General features: G+C 32.5%; 1 non-coding gene and 1 pseudogene across 1 annotated transcript; one reads left to right on the top strand and one right to left on the bottom strand.

The window, feature by feature from the left end:
* The window catches only part of LOC119510204, a 168,134-nt pseudogene that overhangs the window by 93,553 nt on the left and 53,953 nt on the right, over positions 1 to 20,628 (bottom strand).
* LOC119510520 lies at positions 3,236 to 3,338 on the top strand. The gene has a single exon (XR_005211958.1). It is a non-coding gene; the product is annotated as a U6 spliceosomal RNA (small nuclear RNA).

Genomic DNA, 20,628 nt, shown 5'->3' with positions numbered 1-20,628 from the left:
TATTTGGAAATGCTAAGCTAAGAGATGTAGCCCAGAGTTTGCCCCACAGAGAAGGTAAAAGAGGACCCCCTGGATGCTTAGAGATAAGCACATTGGTAGAGCAAGCAAGGATGCACAGGGGCTGAGTGAGAGACAATAAGAGAGACAGAAGCCCAGAGACATTTTGAACAAAGCCGTTTTGAAACCAGAACCTGGGAGCAAAGGACCTGCAGATGCCAGCAACATGCTTTTCCAGCTGACAGAGGTGTTCTGGATGCCATTGGCCTTTCTTCAATGAAGGTATCTTCTTGTTGATGCCTTCATTTGGACACTTATGGCCTTAGAACTGTAGATTTGTAACCTAATATAACCCCTTCATAAAAGCCAATCTATTTCTGGTATTTTGTATAATGGCAGCTTTAACAAACCAGAACAGCATGCAATAGAATAGAATTCAGGTATAAAAAAAGAATGAAGTCCTCATACATGCTACAGCATGGATGAAACTTGAATACATCATGTTGAGTGAAATAATTCAAACACAAAAGAACATATATTGCATAATTTCACTTACATTAAATACTATAGTATGTTAATTTTTAGAGATAGATGTTTGCAGGTTACCAGGTGTCAGGATGGAAAGAATGCAGAGCCATTGCTTAATGTTTGTAGTTTCTGTTTGGGGCAATGAAAATGTTTTGTAATGGATGGTGGTGATAGCACAACATTGTCAATGTAATTACTCCATCTCAATTGTACACTCAAAGTGGTTAAAATGGGAAATTTTGAGTTGTGTATATGTTACCACAAGGAAAGTTATGTAAAAACCAAACATAACTGAAAATTGAATGAACTCCAAGCCATTATTATAATTTACTTTGGGGAGTTTTTTAATATAAAAAAGATAATAAGACATGGATAATGTATAAGTCAGAATTCTCCAGAAGCACACTAACTTTAAGGAAGCTGCAGGGAAAAGTTCTGACTAAGTAATCTGAGACATTTAGTCAAATAAGTGAAATCATGCATTATAAATGGTGGTTGGTCAGCTAACACAATGTTAATGAGTTTGTTTACAGCAATAGTTCTCAACCCTGAATGCACATTGGAAAAATCTGGGGAAATTTAAAAATCCAATGGCCACACTATATCAAGGAAAAAAATAAATCAAAAATTCTAGAAAAATGACCTAGGTATCAGTAATTTTTAAAGCTCCTCAAATGATTTCAATGTGGAGACAAAGTTGAGCACTACATATTTACAGGTCACATTAACAAATGATATTTTCTACCATGAGAACATTTTATTAATTGTGACTGTCACCAGTCTTATACATTTATTGGGACAGTATACAATAGTTTTGAAATTATGCAATTAACTGACTAGTAATCAAGTGATTTACTAATTTTTTTTCTTTCATTGTATTTCCATGACCCCCACAATGCAAATATTCTATAAACTTATTTTATTATGCTCTGTAAATTTCAGGAAAAAGTACTCTCTAGCCATTTTTTAATATGACATGTTGTGGCAAAGTGCTGGTATTGAATATGGTTACCTTGTCTCCTCTACATTCTTTTAAATGCATAGCCAAGCAGGTATTTACATTAAGAGTGGGACAATGATATAAGCAATGTGTTATTTCTTGAGTTTATTACTCTTTATTTTGGTTACAGTATAACTTTAATTTTAATTTTTACCAGTCAGAATTTTAAGGTTATTCTTATTGTAGCTGTAAATTAAATTAAATAATTTATTTTCCAGTCTAAGTTGATATATATATTTAAATGGAATTTCTTTTTTTCTTCCCTTTTCTAATATCAAATGTGTGTTCAACTTTTGTTATCAAATTTTTTCTCATTATGTTTGCGTATCATTAATTGAAAATAAAAAAAATAATTTATATGTTTATCTAAATTTCAAATCCTAAACACATTATGCATAGGCATTTGTATTCATATTCATGCTCATATATACCTATATATATGTAAATATATTCATATATTATTCCACAATCAGGTTACTCATTTTTTTGATCATACAAATGCAAAATGGAAATTTCAATTCCATCTTTGTTGCTCAGTACATATTTTTAATGATAGCATTTTACTCAACCTGATTATTTTCTTTATCTTTTGCACCTAGGAGATTAAAAGAGGAATAAAACAATCTTGGGCCCTGCCATCATGGAGTTTAAATTCTAGTGCCAAATTCAGTGCTATGAACAATCCACAGCATAGTTAATACTCTGCACAGAGTGTTGGTATAGAGAGAATTCAAGTTATTTCTTGTTTATTCCATGCAGTGAAAGATCTAGGCTAATTTGTTGAAATAGTCTTCGCTGTGTACTACTGTGTTGTAGCTTCCTGGACTGCTCAAAGCAGACACAATGAGATGGGTTTGCTTTAAACAATGGGAATTTATTACCATACAGTTAGAGTCCAGGAAAATGTCCAAATCAAGGTATCATCAAGACAACGTTTTCTTCTCAAAGGGTAGCTACCTGCAATCCTTGGCTCCTCCACCATTTGGCAAAGCAAATGGCAGTGTCTAATGGTCTCTTTCCTTCTCTTCTCTTCAGAGTTTCCTTGTTTTCAGCTTCTTGCTTCTGTGGCTTTCTCCTCTCTGTATTCATTCCATTTGTAAAGGGTTGCATTTCAAAATGGATTCCTCCAAAACATCTCTGGGCTTCTGTCTCTCTTAGCTTCTCTCAGCTCTCTGTTTGATTCTTTTAGGGCATTTCTCTCTAAGCATCTGGGAGTCCTGCCTTAGCTTCTCTGGGGCAAACTCTGGGCTTCATCTCTTAGTTTAGTATCTCCAAACATCCTTCTGTCTGCATCTCCAAGCCTCTACAAACATCAGTTTGTCAGCTCTTGAGCTCTCTTAAGTACTCCAGTGAACTAATCAAGACTCACCCTGAATGGGTGGGGACCACAGCTCCATGAAAATAATTTAATTAAAGGTCTTACCCACTGTTGTGTGAATAACATCTCCAGGGAAACACTCAATCCAAAGTTTCCACCCTAATCAAAAGCTGTTAAGTCTGTCCCCACAAGGTTGCATTAAAGAACATGACTTTTGTGGGGGACATAATATATTCAAACCAGCACCAGTGAATATCACAATAAATGAGTCACACAAATTTTTTGGTTTCCTTGTGCATATAAAAGTTATGTTTATACTATACTGTAGTCTATCAAGTACACAATAGCCTTATGTTTAAAAATAAAATGTATAGTTTAATTTAAAAATATGTGTGCTTGCTTTGGTGGCACAAGTACTAAAACTGGAATAATACAGAGATTAGCATGGCCTCTGTTCAACATGACATGAAAATTAATGAAGCATTCCATTTATAAAACAAAAATAAAAACACTTCATTGCTAGAAAATGCCAAACATTGTCTGAGCCTTCAGTAATCTTTTTGTAGGTGGAGAGTCTCACCTTGATATTTGATGGTTATTGACTGACCAGGGTTGTGGTTGCTGAAATTTGGAATGGCTGTGACAATTTCTTAAAATAGATGTCAGTGATGTTTGCCACATTGATTGACTCTTCCTTTCATGAAAGACTTCTCTGTATAATGTGCATCATTTGATAGCATTTTACCCACAGCAAAACTTCTTTCAAAATTGGAGTCAATCCTCTCAAACCCTGCCACTCTTTTATCTAAGTTGATGTAATATTCTAAATCCTTTGTTGTCATTTCAACAATGTTCACAGCTTCTTCAGTAGGAGCAGATTCCACCTCAAGAAACCACTTTCTTTGTTCATTCTTAAAAAACAACTCCTCATTGTTAAGGTTTTAACATAGAGTTGCAGCAATTCGCTCACATCTTCAGACTCCGCTTCTAATTCTAGTTATTTTTCTATTTCCACCACACCTGCAGTTCTTTCTACACTGAAGTCTTGAATCTCTCAGTCATACATTAGGGTTGGATTCAACTTCTTCTGAATTCCTGGTAATGTTGATATTTTGACCTTTTCCAATGAATCATGAATTTTCTTAATGGCATATGAAATGGTGAATACTTTCCAAAAGGTTTACAATTTACTTTGCCCACATCCATCAGCAGAATCCTTTCTATGGCGGTGATAGCCTTACAAAATGTATTGCTCAAATATTAAGTCTTGAAACTACTCTTTAATCCATGGGCTGCAGAATGGATGTTGTGTTAGCAGGCATATAAGCAACATTAATCTCATTGTACATCTCCATCAGAGCTCTGGGATGAGCAGATGCATTGTAAGTGAGCAGTAATATCTTGAAGGAATTTTTTTTTTTTTAATCAGTAGGTACCAACAATGGTCTGAATGTGTTCAGTAAACCATTTTGCAAACAGATGTACTGTCATCTAGACTTGGTTATATCATTTATAGAGCACAGGTAGAGTAGATTTAGCACAATTCTTAAGGGAACTAGGATTTTGGAATGGTAAATAAGCATCGTTTCAGCTTCAATTTACAAGCTGCATTAGCCCCTAACGAGAGCGTCAGCCTGTCCTTTGAAGTTCTGAAGCCAGAAGTTGACTTCTTTCTAGCTCTGACAGTCCTAGATGGCGTATTCTTCCAATGTAAGACTGCTCATCTACATTGAAAATCTGTTGTTTTGTGTAGCTACCTTCATAAATTATCTTAGATAGATCTCCTGGATAATTGCTGCAGCTTCTACATCAGCACTTGCTGCTTTACCTTGCACTCATGTTATGAAGATGTCTTCTTCCCTTATAACTCATAAGCAACCTCTGCTATCTTCAAACTTTTCTTCTGCAGCTTCCTCACCTCTCTCAGCCTTCACAGAATTAAAGAGAGTTAGGGTCTTGCTCTGGATTAGCCTTTGGCTTAGAAGAATGTTGTGGCAGTTTTGACCTTCTATACAGACCACTAAAACTTTCTCCATATCAGCAATGTATTTCACTCTCATTATTGATCATTAGATGAATATCCAAGTTCACTGCTTTCAAGTTCTGTCTTCTATCTGATACTAGAACTCAATTTCACCTAATTCTGCCACTATAAAACAGGGATCACCTTTTGTCTGGGTTCTAATAACACATTCATCATTGTCTTCTAAGATCTCCTTGGAAATGCCATTAAATTCCATATTTCTACAAGACCTCTTCAAAGACATCTAAGTTTTTTCTATCAAGAACCTCTGAGCTCTTCTAGTGTCTACACTTACCCAATTCCAAAGCCATTTCCACATTTTTTTTAGTATTTTTGGAAGCAGCACCCCACTCTCTTTGTATAAAAAAAACTGTTTCAGTTTCCTCATTGCTAAAGCACATATCTGGCAAGGGATTGGCTTAAACAAAGGGGCTTTATTGGCTCACAGTTTTGAGGGTAGGAGGTGACCAAATCAAGGCATCATCAAGGTAATACTTTCTTCCTGAAGACTGACAATCTGGGGCTGGCTGCTGGTAATCCTTTTCCTTGACTCTATTGTCATATGGAAATGTGCAAGGCAGCCTCTCCTGACTTCTCCTTTCTTTTCTTGGTTCTGTTGACTTTTCAGCTTTTGACTGCTCCCTCTGGCTGTCTCTTTCTCCATGACCTTCCTATAAGGTTTTTATTAATAAGATAATGGCCCATCCTGATTCATCTGGGCTATAACTTAAATGAAGTAGCCTCATTAATAATTCCTACTTATGAGAGTTCATGCCCAAAGAAGTGATTAAGTACACAGATTCAAGCCACCATATGAGGTATGAAGATCTGCCAAGCAGTTTGCTTCCATGGGAGACTGGCCATGCTTGGAACTTTTCCTCTGCTCTTTTGGACCTTTTGTGCTGTGTAAATAATATACTGATCATTTGCTGTCAGCCTATGTTGTGGCTGCGCCTGTGTCACAAAGACATACCTAGCTTCACCTATACCAATCTTAGGTGTTTTCCCTCCAGACATGCACTCTTCAGCACTCAGTTGAATGCTTAAAGTTGAACATGACAAATCTCTTTAGTTTTTTCTCCATACAGCTCTCTCCTTTCTGCTTCTCTGGCTTGAAAACTCCAGTTGTCTCAGTCTCTCTGTACTGTCAACTTCATTTCTTCAAATGAGGGAGACTGTTAGTCTACTCCTAGTCTCCTCATCTCTGTGCTGTGTCCTGAAACACTCTCAAAATCAGTAAACTGAAATAATTGTTGGGCTCAATTCATTTGTTTCCCATCTCTTATGAATCACTTTTTTGCATGTCCTAATGACGAGTTTCATGCAGATTGTTATTATACATATTTTGTCCTTTGTTTGTCTGTTTTTTTTTTCCATTAACATTTTAAAAGTAACTTATGTGTCTCCAATATGAAAATACAGATACATTATATCTGAACAAATCAAATAATGTTTCTAAAATATAAATGTTAAATGTAAGCTCATAAGAAACCTTAAAAAATTTCGTAAAACATTCTCATTCTCTCTCTCTATATATATAGATAGATAGATAGATATTTATATATAAATATTTGTAAGCTCACTAAATTTTAATCATTTAAGGAATATCAAGTCATGATCATTTTCCTATAACTATAATAACTATTATTTTTAATTAGTTGAGTATACCTATTTTCTTGGTGTGGTCAAAGTGGTAGAAAGGGAATTTCAAGTTAAGAGTGCCTAAAGTTCAAGAATGTAGATAGTCAATGCTATTAGTTTTTGAAAAATATGCAATTCAATGTCATGTATTTTCACTTTATGTTGGAGGTAACTTTTGGTTAGAATTTTATAACCTTAATCTTTTTAATAAAACACATCATTATTTTCATTACCTTCAATCACAAAAGTAATTAACATATATTTGTTTTACAAAGCATTTGGTAATTATCCCCAGAAATTCTAAAACAGAGATGGAAATCAAAACTTAGGAAGTCCCTGGTTTTTATACTGACATTAGAACAATATCTGGGCCACTGGGGATTTCAGTATGTTCCAATCAGCAAAATCATCCCATGTATTTTGTAAATGACTTTAAAGAAAAGGAAATCCAAATGTTTGATTGCACAACACCATGTGCTGGTGCAGTTTATATTTGTTTGAACAGTGGGTATTCCATCTCCCCACACCAGGAGGTTAATAGTTTGAAGAGGATGCTTGCAGTAGGGCTACAGCACTCCTTTCCTTCTGTCTGAGTCTCCACTCCTGATAAGCTGCTGAGGACAATGATTTATTTGCATGCCAGCCAGCATCCCAACTGCTCAGTTAATTTTGCCTGTCTTCTATACCACAAATTTTGTAATATATTCATCACATTGACTTGTCACACGGTTTCTCATACTGAAACATCCTTTTGTTCTTTTCTGATGCTGCTTTCTGTTGGTGTTAGCCAGAGATTTAGGGCAGTTTTTAGGCATATTTCAGAACTCCCTCACTTTCCTCAATTTCTCTACTTAATGTCCAGCTACACTCAAAATTCTGAACTGCATCTGATAATATCTCTATTCAATAAGATTGTGGCTTTCTGCTTGAGTTTAGTGACTTGTGTATAAAACATAAATGTAGAGTCACTCAGTGATTGACTCACCTTCAATTTTTGCCTGAGTTTGACTTAAAGCATTTTGCAATTTTATATGTATTTTCTGAGCTTATAATTGTTGCTGGGGTATTAAACCATTACAAGCTACTCCACCATTACCTGAACTGGATCTCCAGGTGTTATTGTTTATTCTTATACATGGAATATTATGTTCCTTTAAACCTGATATAATCTATTATGAGGAAATTTAATGAAGTTATTTATTTTTAGTCTAAAGATAGATTGCTATATGGTGTTTTCACCTTATTTGGACATCTATATAATTTGAAGTTACATGGGTGATTTTTCATTTCCAAAATAATGGGTAAGCATATGGAATGCCAGTGAGTTTGAATCATTATCAAAATTATCTGTACCCTTAAGCAATAAATTCATTTAGTACCTTGTTATTAAAGAAAGGTCTCAAGTAAAATGTAAAGGGATATGATAAATAAAAGCAGTCTGAACACAAAAATTAATTTTCTTCTGAATTAAAAAACCTACATGCTCCAATATATTTTATTAATTTGTACATCAACTGAGGCCTATTTCACATATGTGTGAATAAATTATAGAAGGTTTTCAACTACCTAATTTAAAAATGAAGGGCTCTAATGCCCAAAGTGGGCAGCCAAATAGATACAACAGCTCTTTGTTGTACCTATCATTAATCAGGAAAAACAAAAGACTACAATCTCAAGAGTAATTGTGAAATAGAAATGAATCCACTATCAACCTCCATCCTTGACACAGCAGGAAGATTTTCCTTGTCTGGAACCCAAAGTGGGGTGATAGGAAAGTATTTCCTGAATTTTTCCACAAGCTCAATCAATGTAAAAATTTGCACATAACTTTCATCACTGGAATGATACAAAATCCAAAATGGTACATTTAGTGTCAAACGGCCCCCCAAAATTTGTATCCTTAAGTAACTAGTGAAGTGAAAACCTTTTGATTGATTTAAAATTAGTGTAATCTTTTTAACAGTAAACAAAATCTACAACTTATCTTAATATTTCAAGATCAGTAAAAATTTAGACAATAAGCTTTTTGCTTTTGCATTTTAGAGAGGAAGAAAATGAAAACAAATGTCTTCATTTGTTAGTTTTAGTAATTATTTTTAACTATTAATTAATATTAACTGTTAAGTGATGCTAGAAGCCCATACTGACCAAGTAAAATATTTGAAGTATGTGTGTTCTTTTGTTATAACTTTATGTACACAAAATATGTGGAAAATGTTACAATTTATTTTCCAAATAAATGTCCTATTCAGTGACAAATTTCATGATCAGTTATTACCATCTTTCACTCATATCCAAAATTCAATGGTATACCATAAAAAGTAGAAAGAATCATAGATGTTGTAGGATAGACATAGGAATGACTTAAAATTACATTTCACTGTTTAAAAATATGCATCAATTTTAAAAATAGGCATAAATTACCTCAAAACTATCTTATAAAATGTCATCTAAAAATATTGATTGGATAGGTTAAATTCAAATTGTTAGGTTAGTAAATAGGAAATTCTACATTTTAATATGTGGGACTTATATAGATTAATTTAAGAAAAACAAATTGCAATTTAGTGTATATTCCTCTGTCTGAGGTTAGTTAGTAAACTAACACTTCTTGTACTTCATAATTTTTTGAAAATAGCCTGGCATTTATGGTATACATTGAGTAATGAGTTATTTGGCTATCTTGTGAATTGAGGCCTTAAATCACCATCAGTTAAAATTAATTAGTAAATTGGAAGCAAACTTTGAATACTGCTAGGCAGTGCATGGGGCTGCTTTAGGTTCATTAGCAATATAAATTTTGTGGTGTATTATGTATGCCATACACAGGAAACCCACTGAGGCCAAAGAAGAGAATATCACAGCAGACCTCTACTATGGAAATTGCTTAAAGGATTTTATTTGGAAATAATAGCAAATGGAAGCCAAATTTGCATTAAAGAATGTAGAACAGAAGATAGGGTAAATATGTAGATAAATTTTAAAAAAAAATAGTGTATATAATATTTATAGTACACACACATGCATTTAAAAACCATTGGAAGTTTAAAGCAGATAAAAATAATACTGCACATTAAGTTTACAACATACAAAATATTTAGAGAGCAAAAAGAGGATGATAAATACAATTACATATTTCTAATATTCATATATTTTGGGGAAGGTTTATAATATTGCTTGAAGGTAGATGATAACTTGAAGTTTCATGCTGTATTCCCTAAAACAGTCCAATAAAGTGGTATAATTGAAATGTAGAGTAATAAAAAGGAAATATTAATAAGTACTCAACTTCTGCCCAATGGAAGACAAAAGTATAATTAACTAATTTAAAATGGAAGAGAAGAAAAAAAAATCAATAAAGATCAGTCATATCAATAATTATGTTACAAAGTAATTGAATAAGATTCATTATAACTAAAAAGCATATTGCCTAAGCCTGATTTAAAAAGCAAGTCTGTATTATATGCTGTTTCTAAAACACAGTTTTAATATAAAGATCTGCCCACACAGGTTGAAAGTAAAAGTGCATAAAAATATATCACAAGCAAATGTTAATTAGAAGAAAGACAGTGTGGTTAATTTAATATCAGTTACAGTAGATAGCAAGGTAAAAGTATTATAATTAAAAATAAATGTATTTCTCCTTTTTTAAATTGTTTTTTATTTAGAAAGTCAAATAGTTCTACAAAGTTTCTTATGAAACTAGCAGTCTGTCTCTCTCCCACTGTTCCCTCTTTTTTAAGGGAACAAGTTTTAACACTTTTGACTGATTGATTTGTTACTGCCTCCATGTCATTAAATAACAAGTTTATGTTGCAATTTAGTGACTTTTCAATTTTAGGCACCATTTACTGATTTACTGTGATGAAAAATGAGGATTTAACTTTTTCTACTCTCTCACCCCCCCTCCCACACACGAGCACAGGCACACAATTTCTGTTCCACCATGCCAGCAATGTATTTATATAATAATTTTGTTTAAATCAATGTGTAGCATTTATTTTATTATGTGTAAATGCTATTCACAATTAAGCTGCATTCTATGAAAAGTTTTCTATGTATTATTTTGTTTTCCCTGAAGTTAATAGCTGACTTGATTTTTCATATGCTTCATTTAATAGCTATTTATCTCTAATTGAATCAAACTCTTCCCAATTGTTATAAATCTTCATTAGTTACTCAACCATATTCCTCCTTTTGAAGAAATATCTTTGGGTTCTTTTGATCTGCTCTTGTCTGGGCCGGTTCTTCAGGCAGCTGCATAAATTCTTGACTTCTTTTATCCTCATCTCGAGGAGTGTCTCTGCTTCTCACCTTTTTGGATCACTCTAATTTCTGTAGACCAAACCATCTGGTAATTTCCTAAGAAAAGGAGCATACAAGGTATGTTTTACCCTCACAATTAACTTAATTCTAGTTTAAAAATTATTTTCCCTCTGAATTTTGAAGACATTGATTCAGTTTTTTCTGGTTTTCTCTGTTGCTACTGAGAAGTTGAATGCTATTCTGATTCTTGATCCTTTTTATGAAAGCTGCCCGCCCCCCACCTCCCTTCAAAAGCTTATGGGATCTTTTACTTATCCCCAGCATTCTGCAACTTCATGACAATATACCTTAATATGGATGTGTTTTTATCCCTTTTGTTTAATTTTTACAAAGTTTTCAGGTAAACTTTGATAATCTACTTCCTATTTTTCTTAATTTTCTCTTTCTAGAATTTCTGTTATTGAGATTTGGGATCTCCTGGATCTGTACTTTAATTTTCTTACATTTTTCTCCTAATTTCATAGCTTGGTCATTTTGCTTTACTTCCTGGGGGCATTTACTAAACCTTACCTTTCAAGTCTTCTACTGAATTTTGCACTTCTTCATTCATGTTTTTTTAATTTCAAAGATTCCTTTTTATTTAAGCATAATTCACATACCACAGCATTTACTTTTTTAGCTTTAGTATATTCACAAAGTTGTACCATATTCATCACTATCTAATTTCAGAACATCTCCATCATCCCAAAAAGAAACCCTATACCCATTAGCAGTTATTCCTCATTCTCCCCCCCCCCCCCCCACAATCCCAGGCCCTGTAACACACTAATCTACTCTCTGTCTTTATGGATTTGCCTGTTCTGGATAGCTCATGTAAATGGAATTATATATGTGGCCTTTTGTGTCTGGCTTCTTTCACTTAGCATCATGTTTTCAAGGTTCATCCATGCTGATTTATTTCTTAATAATAAAAACACTAATTCAACAAGAATGTGTAGCAATTACAAATATATATGCAGCTAACATGAAACAAAACTTGACAGAAACAAAGGGCAAAATGGACAGATACACAATCATAATAGGAGAAATTTAAACCCATCTCTCAGTAATAAATAGAACAAGTAGACAAGAAATCATTAATGATATCAGGGATTTGGACCACATAGCTGATATATTCCAATTGACATTTCAACACATTCCATTGAATAACTCTTCATGGAATATTGAAAAGATAAACCATATGCTGGATGATAATTCAATTCTCAGTAAGTAACAAAAAGTATATTCCTTGATTATAATTTTATTTATTAGAGATTAATACCAAAAAGATATCTAAAATGCCTAAATATTTGGAAATTAAGCAATGTCTACCAAATAGCCATGGAAGAGAAAAGATCTCAAAAGGGAAATTAGAAAACTTATTAAATAAAAATAAAATGAAAACAGTGTATCAAAATTTGTAGGATGGGAAGTAAGGCTCAGAGGGAAGTTTATAGGTTATAAATATGTTAGAAAAAGATAAGTATAAAAAATAAATGATCAACGCTTCTACTCTATATAAAAAGCAGAGAAAGCACACAAAATTAAGTGGAAGAAATGTAATAATAAAGTTAAATGCAGAAATCTATGAAACATAGAAGAGACAAGTAATGAAAAAATCTGAATATTAAAAATTTTTTCTTTGAAAAGCTTCACAAAATTGTTAAACCCTTTGCATAATTGATTATGAAAACAGAAAGTGAAACACAAATTATGAAAATCAGGAATCAAACAGAGGATATCACTACAGATACTAAACATTAGAAGGACAATAAAAGGATATAATAAACACCTTTATGCCAATACAATTGACAAAGTAGGTGGAATGGACAATACTTGTGGCAAACACAAATAACTAAAACTGACACAAAATGAAAAAAGTTATTTATTAAAGAAATTGAATTAACTATCATAATCATGGTATAAATTACAATAAAATCTTCCCATAAAGCAAACTCCAACCTAGATGCTTTACCAGTGAATTTTATTTAATGTTAAGAAATAAATAATGCCCATTTTTTGTAATGTCTTTCAGAAAATGGTGTATTGAAACAGTCAAATTTATTTTACAAGGACAGCACGTTGAAAACATCACTTACCAAAGATCTTAAATGAAAAGAAAATGACAGATCAATACTCCTCAACTTGTTAATGAAATGTCAGCATCTTTTTATCCAACAATATATAAAAAGACAAATTTTCATCAAGAAAGCATTATACCAAAATTGCAAAGTAGTTTAATGTTTAAATATTAAAGAGTATTATCCATCACATCAAAATAGTAAGTGACAAATAATACATCATCATCTCAAAACATAACTAGGACCCCTGTATTTTACCTGGGAATCATAATTGGAAGCCTTACCTAGTGCAATAAGACAAGAAAAATAAAAGAAAAAGATTGGAAACAAGACAGAGAAATTTGTTATTTACAGTAGATATGATCTTGTACATGGAAATCATCATTGGATCTCTAAAATGCTACTAGAACTTCCAAGTGAATATAGCAGTTCATTGGACACAAGGTCAATATACAAAATATACTTTATTTCTATATATTCAAGGAAAATAATTGTATTATAAATGTATATTGGAATGAATCTAACAAAAATTGTTCAAGCCTTCTAGAAAGAACACTAGCAAATATGGCTTAGAAAAATTAAAGAGAACCTAAATCAATGGAGAGATATACTACATTCATGGATTTTAAGACTTAGTATTTTATAATATCCATTCTGCATAAATTAATGTATATTTTCAAGGCAAACCCATTCAAGTATGTTTTTTAAAAAATGGGCAAATGGCCCAACTTTCATGGAAATGCAAAGAACCTAGAAAGACTTTTTTTTTAATTTAATAAACAGAATAAGAAGACTTAAAATGTCTGATGCCTATTCTTAATACAAAGATAATGCAATCAAGATGGTATGGGCATAAGAATAACATATGGATTAATAGACCATAATACAGAACCCAGAATTAGATCTATAGATGTGTTTGATTTTTGATCCTTGTGCCAAGTCATATCAATGGGAAAAGGAAAGTCTTTTAAACAAATGGCTCTGAAATACTAGACATCTTTATGGGAAAACTAAAACATGGTACCTCCCTAATTCTGTATGTTAAAAAAATAACATTTGTCTGAAGTCATCAAACTAAACATTTCTGAGCATTATTTTGTGTGCATATGACAGTTTTAAAACATTACTAAAAACATTTTAAGTTTCTAAATATAACAAAGTTAAGTTTATACCACATATTTTTGCATACACAAACCTTATGCCAATTGCTGTATTTGTCATAGACAATTGAAGCATATTTTGTTATTTAATCCAGTAAAATATTTGGGGTTGAAAACAAACTAGGCTGTGCATACGTAGAAGCATATGCTAAATACTTCAAAGGTATTAACTGAGACTCAGTGTATAAGTTTTGTTGTTATTTTTGCTGTTAATGTTTTTTTGTTTTGTTTTGTTTTGTTTTTAAACCAAGGGACTCTCAAGGTAATGAGTGTCTGAGATTCAATTTAAAAGTCTTGTTTCTCCTCTGGTTATTTCAGAAAGCCATGTATCCATGAGTTCTTGCATTTTTTAATTTGTTACAACTGCCCCCCCCCAATTTTCTGAGAAAGTATGTACAAATATAGCTGATAATTTTGAATGAAATATAGAGAGAATGGCATTAACTTAATTACCAATCATTTATTAAATGTATTTTTGTTTTGGACACTGAATCAGGCTCTGGATTAAGAAAGTGATTTGGTTATTTTTTTTACTAACTAGCATACGATAAAAACTTCACAATAATTATATTTGGTCCCTACTTTTTATTCTCTTAGATAAGATGATCTCTACTTACCCATTTACTAACTAAATTTTTCTTCTTTCATCAGGTTATAAAATATTTTCAGCACATTTGAAAATCTGATTATATTATCTCATTTCCATTTTAAATTTCCATCACACATGTGAACATAATAGCCTGTGCACCTTCTTAGTGTGTGTATCTCATTTATGTTGTCTGGGAATATTTCGATTTATCTTTATACATCATTCTCTGTACCTGAAGCATTTCTTGCTTTATACATTTGTTCAACTACCTAAGTATTCCCTTCAGGACTGATTCTACAACAAAACTAAACTGCACCACTATCTGTTCACAAGCAAACAACAGAGTATCCTATCGAATACGCCACTAAATACCCATAAGTCTTTTTGTCTCATTTTACAAGGCTATATAGAGAAAAACAAAACCATTTGTTTCTAATTTCAATCATTACATATTATAAGACTAATTTATCTTTTACAATTTTAAAATATACTCTTTTATCAATTATAATTTTATTGCCAATGTATTCTGTTCATGTTATAAAGCTTCTGATTTTATAATGTTATAAAGGTATAATCATTTTCATAACAAAGAAACTTTGTGATTATAGTTACAACTACTGTAAAATTAAATTTTGAGTCACTTGCTGAAACACCACTTTGTTAGTGTACTCATTTCAAAAAATACACACGCATGCACACAATTTGCATTCTCAGAGTTAAAATTGCACATCATCTAGACAGACTTATTTTGTTAAAGCTCACACTGTGAGATTAATGAGCCTAAAGCACTTTGAAGTTTAATTATATAAGCATGTGTCTAAATAAGTGTGCAGAACATGTAATATCTTATCTTCCCAAAATAAAAAAAAACAAGCTAACTTGAGAAAATTGGATTTGAAATTGCAAGTAAAATTGATTTTGTTTGCCATTTTCCCAAGGGTAAATCATTTCCAAATATCAAAAAAAAAAACAACACACAACAGCTTTTTTGAAATTTTTAAATTCATGTTTATAAAATGCAGAAAAATGTGTTCCACCAACAAGCATCCACATATATCTATAACAATCGACATCATAGTTATAGCCAATCCAAACGCAAGAAAAACAGGTTACAAATTGTCATGAATTTTAATCCATACTAAATAGTCTGTTCCCTCCTATTGTGATTTCCCCTTTCGTCCTGAACTAAAGTTTTGATGTCTTTCTCCAAGTTTACAGAATTTTCTCACTCTGATGATGAAGGTAATCTACAATGTCTTCAAAGAGTATATGCAATTATTCCCCATTACATATTATTCTAGGCACATAATGAGATGTAATCAACTAGGCTATATTTGACATGTTTTCTGAACCCCCTCGACTCTATAGTATGGTAAGGAAGACATTTATTCACCATTTTGAATGCCTACCATGAACCAGACAATGTGTTAGTTACTATAGGCACAGTCATGAACAATGGATATTTTCTTTGCCGTTAGATATAAAAAATAGCAATAAAATATGTTTATTATAAAAGTGGCAATACTGAAGGTTATAGAAACCTATAACATGACATTAGGAAAAGCCTCATTAAAGAGAATAGATTAGTCCAGGATGAGTAATAGCTATCTTAAAAAATAAAATGGCAACAGAAAGAGGTGGAAATGGAAAGTACAGAGAAAGCCAAGAAAAGCTTGGAACAGAACATTACAGAAATTAGAATTAATTCCCTATAGCTTTGGGACATTGCTGGTTCTGATTAAGTGCTGATTTTGGTACCATCTCTCTCTCTTTTGTTTTTTTTCTTAACCTAGGTTACTTTCCAGAGCCTGAGGTGAGTTACAAAGTACTCCATGGTCAGATGAAACTAGCTGCTTGTTTCTCCCCGTCCTCATCATTCTTTTACAATTACCTAGATCACGATCAGCTTTACATAGGATAGCAGAACAATGAATATTATTTATTAAGCAGAACATAAGGAGAAATGATATTTTAATTTATATGTTTATATAATACCATTTATATGAATTGGACTAAATTACAAAAAAGAAAAGTTAACCAAAAATATCTTTTAGGAAATATAAAATTGCACTTCTCTAAAGGTTCAGTACACAAGCCAAAGAATCACAATAGTACAGACAAAAAACAAAAGACGAAAATTGTATAAGAGAGTCTCAAAGACACTTTGCAAATGAAGTACTAAGAAAATGAAAATTAGAACAGTCAGAAAATATTCTTACATAATTCAATTCCCAACATTTCATTTTTGTGAATAATCTTTAAATATTATTTAAGAGTTGGCAAATACAGTATGGGCTTTTAAGTGTTATTTTTTATTGACTATTTCTGTCACTCTAAAATAAAAGCCAAGACTGAAAACAGCTTTTACATGTTTTGCTGTAAAACAGTTTTCCCACTACTGCTGATGCTGTGATGAAAACTTCTTTGCTCACACATTGGCTAAGAGAACGGAATACTAATATGAAATACATATTTCAGGATTTTGATGGGGACCAAAACAAATCAGTTATAAGATTATTTTAAATGAATGAATGAATGCATGCAAAATATGTATTGATTTTGTTAAATGTGGCTTTTCTTGACAGTTAACATCATATCAGAAAGAAAGGTTCAATGTCACCATTTATTAGCAAGCACTTACTGAGTACCTACTCTATCAGAATATGGAGATAAGACAAAGGTTATAGGGAGAAACTGACTTCAAAACAGATAATATACTGCACAACATATAAATACTGTGATAAAAGCACCGTGGAATGAGGAATGACACTGTCTAATTTAGAACTTCATATAAAACAGATAAAGTCAGATAAAGCATCACAGAAGGATTGGCAAATGGGCATACCAAACAACAACCTATTTAAAAGATTTGAAGACACGTGTGTGAAAAGGACAAGAAAAAAATCACTGGGATATTTTGTTTACAAAGCACATGAATATCTACATACATCTGAAAGTTTAATATTTTAAAACATTATTTTATGAATACCTACCATTGGGTTATTAAAATTACTATTCCTAACTCCCCTTTTATATCTCATCAGTGCTATTGACCTTCATGAGCTGAACCTAGCCACTTTTAACAACTTCTCTCCTCAAAAACATAATGACTGGCAGGCAGACTCAAATCATGGCATGAGATGAAAATTAACAGTCCACAGGCTTTCCCTATTATTTTACAACTAAGAACCTTAAGCACCTCACCAACCTAACTTAGTTTTCAGAGTAATTTTAGTAGCTTTTATCTATTTTAATTTGGAAAAATAATACTTTACATCTCAAAAATTTTGTCTTGTAACTTTTTTCTATTTTTCTTCTTTAATATTCTCTGTAAATTTGCTCTTTCACTTATATACTCATTTCACTATATCATTATTCTTTGGAACTGGAAAAAAGTAGCACCAGTATATGGTTGTTTAATCAATGCACATTTATTACACACTTACATGTGCACTTACCTAGCATTGAGGTATTCAGGATGCAAAGGCTAATAAGATTTGGCTTTTGGCAGAGATTGCTTTCCTGTTTCATTTCTCTGTAGTATTTCAGCCAGACTGTGACTGCCCATCTCCTTTGATTTGGCAGTGGCATATGTAAATTTGCCAGTGAAATACAGATTGAAGTACTATTTACCTCTTTCAGTCAGTGTACATACAAAAAGAAAACATGTATGCAATATTCTCTCCACATTTTCTGGTTGATCACCAGGATGTTGAAGAACTAGAGGAGACAAAAAGGAAGGGACTGAGGCCCATGGGGCACTGCTACTAAAAGACTCTCCTAGGAGAATGCCTCACCAGGACCCCTCATGGTGAACTTTTGATAATCACTGAATCTTGGGGGTGACTGTCACATTTATTAGCCTACCATGATACATGCCACTTACCAAAGATCTGTAAAAAAAAGCTAGGAATATAGTCAAGTAGTTAAAAACTTTATAGAGTATTAGAAATTCTATGTTAAATTTTTGCAATGTCCTATAGAAACACAATGGAGATATCACTACACTACTGAGAAATAACAAAAGAAAAACACTCCAGAAGAGGACACAGATGAGATGTTTGGAAACACTGGTAATAACAATAATAGGTAATATTTATCAGAAACTTACTGGATTCCAAACATGGCTCGAAGGAGTTCAACATGATCGACTCTTGTTGCTCTACTACTTTAGAGGAGGAAAGTTAGATATTGCAAGAGTCTCATGGATAATAAATGGCTAAACTGGTGCTCTAAACGTAACCTAATTCCAAAGACTGGAATGTTAATTGCTGTATTTTAATCAGACTTATCTAGACCAAAAGACAAGGGAAGGGCATGCCAGTTAGATGAAACCATGTATACAAATTCTCATAGGCATGCAATGGTTTGAAATATTCCAGGACAAGGGGTTCAGCATTGCTGGAGGGCATAATGTAACAGAAATATTATTTATGACTCTTCAGGAATAGGCAGATCATGAAGACCTAGAATTTGAGCACTATTACAGAGATATACTTAGCAATAAGAATATTTTAGCAAATGGAGTAATTTAGATATCACTCTCATAAATAGTTCAGAGGTTTGGTTGAAAGTTGCTAAATCAAAGAGAAAGAGAGCAGTTAGAAAGCTTTTGTAATAATAATCTAGATAAGAAATGATGAAGTCTTGAACCAAGTCCTTGTAGCTGTAAAAGGAAAAGTGAGAGCAGATTCAAGAGACATTAATTAACTAGAATCTGCTGATCTTGATTTCTAACCAAATGTAGGTATTCTGTGAGGATGAAGTGTTTCAGTATATTCCCAGGTTTTTGACTTAAGAAACTGAGTGGATGTTGGTGTTAACCTCATTTATCACTTGTTGGTATTAACCTCATTTATTACATGACCACAAGAATCACTTGAACTAGCTTCTTTATAGAAGACCTGGGTGTTGTTATGGGTAGACCAAAATTCTCCAAAGCAAATTTTTGCTGTTGTTGTTGTTGTTGTTGTAGAGGACCAACAAATTATCATTGATTCTCTTCCTTGGAACCATATTTGGTATTATTTTCAACAGTGCTTCACAATAAATTGGCTCCTTTAGTTTAATATTTATTTCAGAAATCATTACTGAATAATCCTCTCCTATAAAGGGAATCTTACACTGCGAAATTGCAAAAGATTGACCCCTATTCATATTCTCTCTCTGCTTGCCATTAATATGATCTTCAATGTTTTTTCTTGTCCACTATGCCAAGTTGTCTTTCACTTATTCCCTTTGCATAACCACATTGATATTAATTATGGAATATCAAAACCCTCCAATCTATTTCACTCACTCATTTAAACTTCACTTTTTCAGTGAATATTTAACAAGCCTCTACTATATGTTGGTACTATGCTAAAGGTAGGGGAAACAAATGTGAAGATGAAATTCACAGCCCCAGCCATAAATTGAATTTATTCTGCAAGTGAATTAAAAAAATAATAAAATGACAATAAACCCAAAAATATTTACCAATTGCAATAAATACAATGAAGAGAAGAGCAGGGGGTTAAGATCAAAGGTAGTACAAATCTTGAGAAGTTGACTTGTCCTTCCTTCATCTCAGAAAGATTGTTTAGAAATTTTGCATATTGTATGTACCAACTTAGAGAAATTAAGCCTGCCAAACTCTGCCTACAGTAGAGTTGCAATATAATTTATGCATTATAAATCTGAAAAGGCACATGGCTGCCTTCATTCTTACCTTGAAGATATTTAATTGCACAACTTCCTCCCACATTTTCCATTTGTTTTCTGAAACGTAGAAGGATAATGAAGCAAATCCAAACACCTTTATCTTCTAAAACTTCTCTAAAAGTTTAAGATTATTTTCATAGAGGGATCCTGCATTTTAGAAGAGGAATTGCCATTTTGGAAGGCTTTAAGCCATTTTCTTATGCAGTAATCTGGAAAAAATTATTTAGGCAGCTTCACACAAGTCACATTCACAAATCCCTGAATATCATGGTATCTTTAATAA

The sequence above is a fragment of the Choloepus didactylus genome, chromosome 1 (genome assembly GCF_015220235.1).
Source record: "Choloepus didactylus isolate mChoDid1 chromosome 1, mChoDid1.pri, whole genome shotgun sequence".
In the NCBI taxonomy this organism is placed as follows: Eukaryota; Metazoa; Chordata; class Mammalia; order Pilosa; family Megalonychidae; genus Choloepus; species Choloepus didactylus.
Note: the sequence above shows the minus strand (reverse complement) of the source record. Positions and strands in the feature narration are given on the sequence as shown.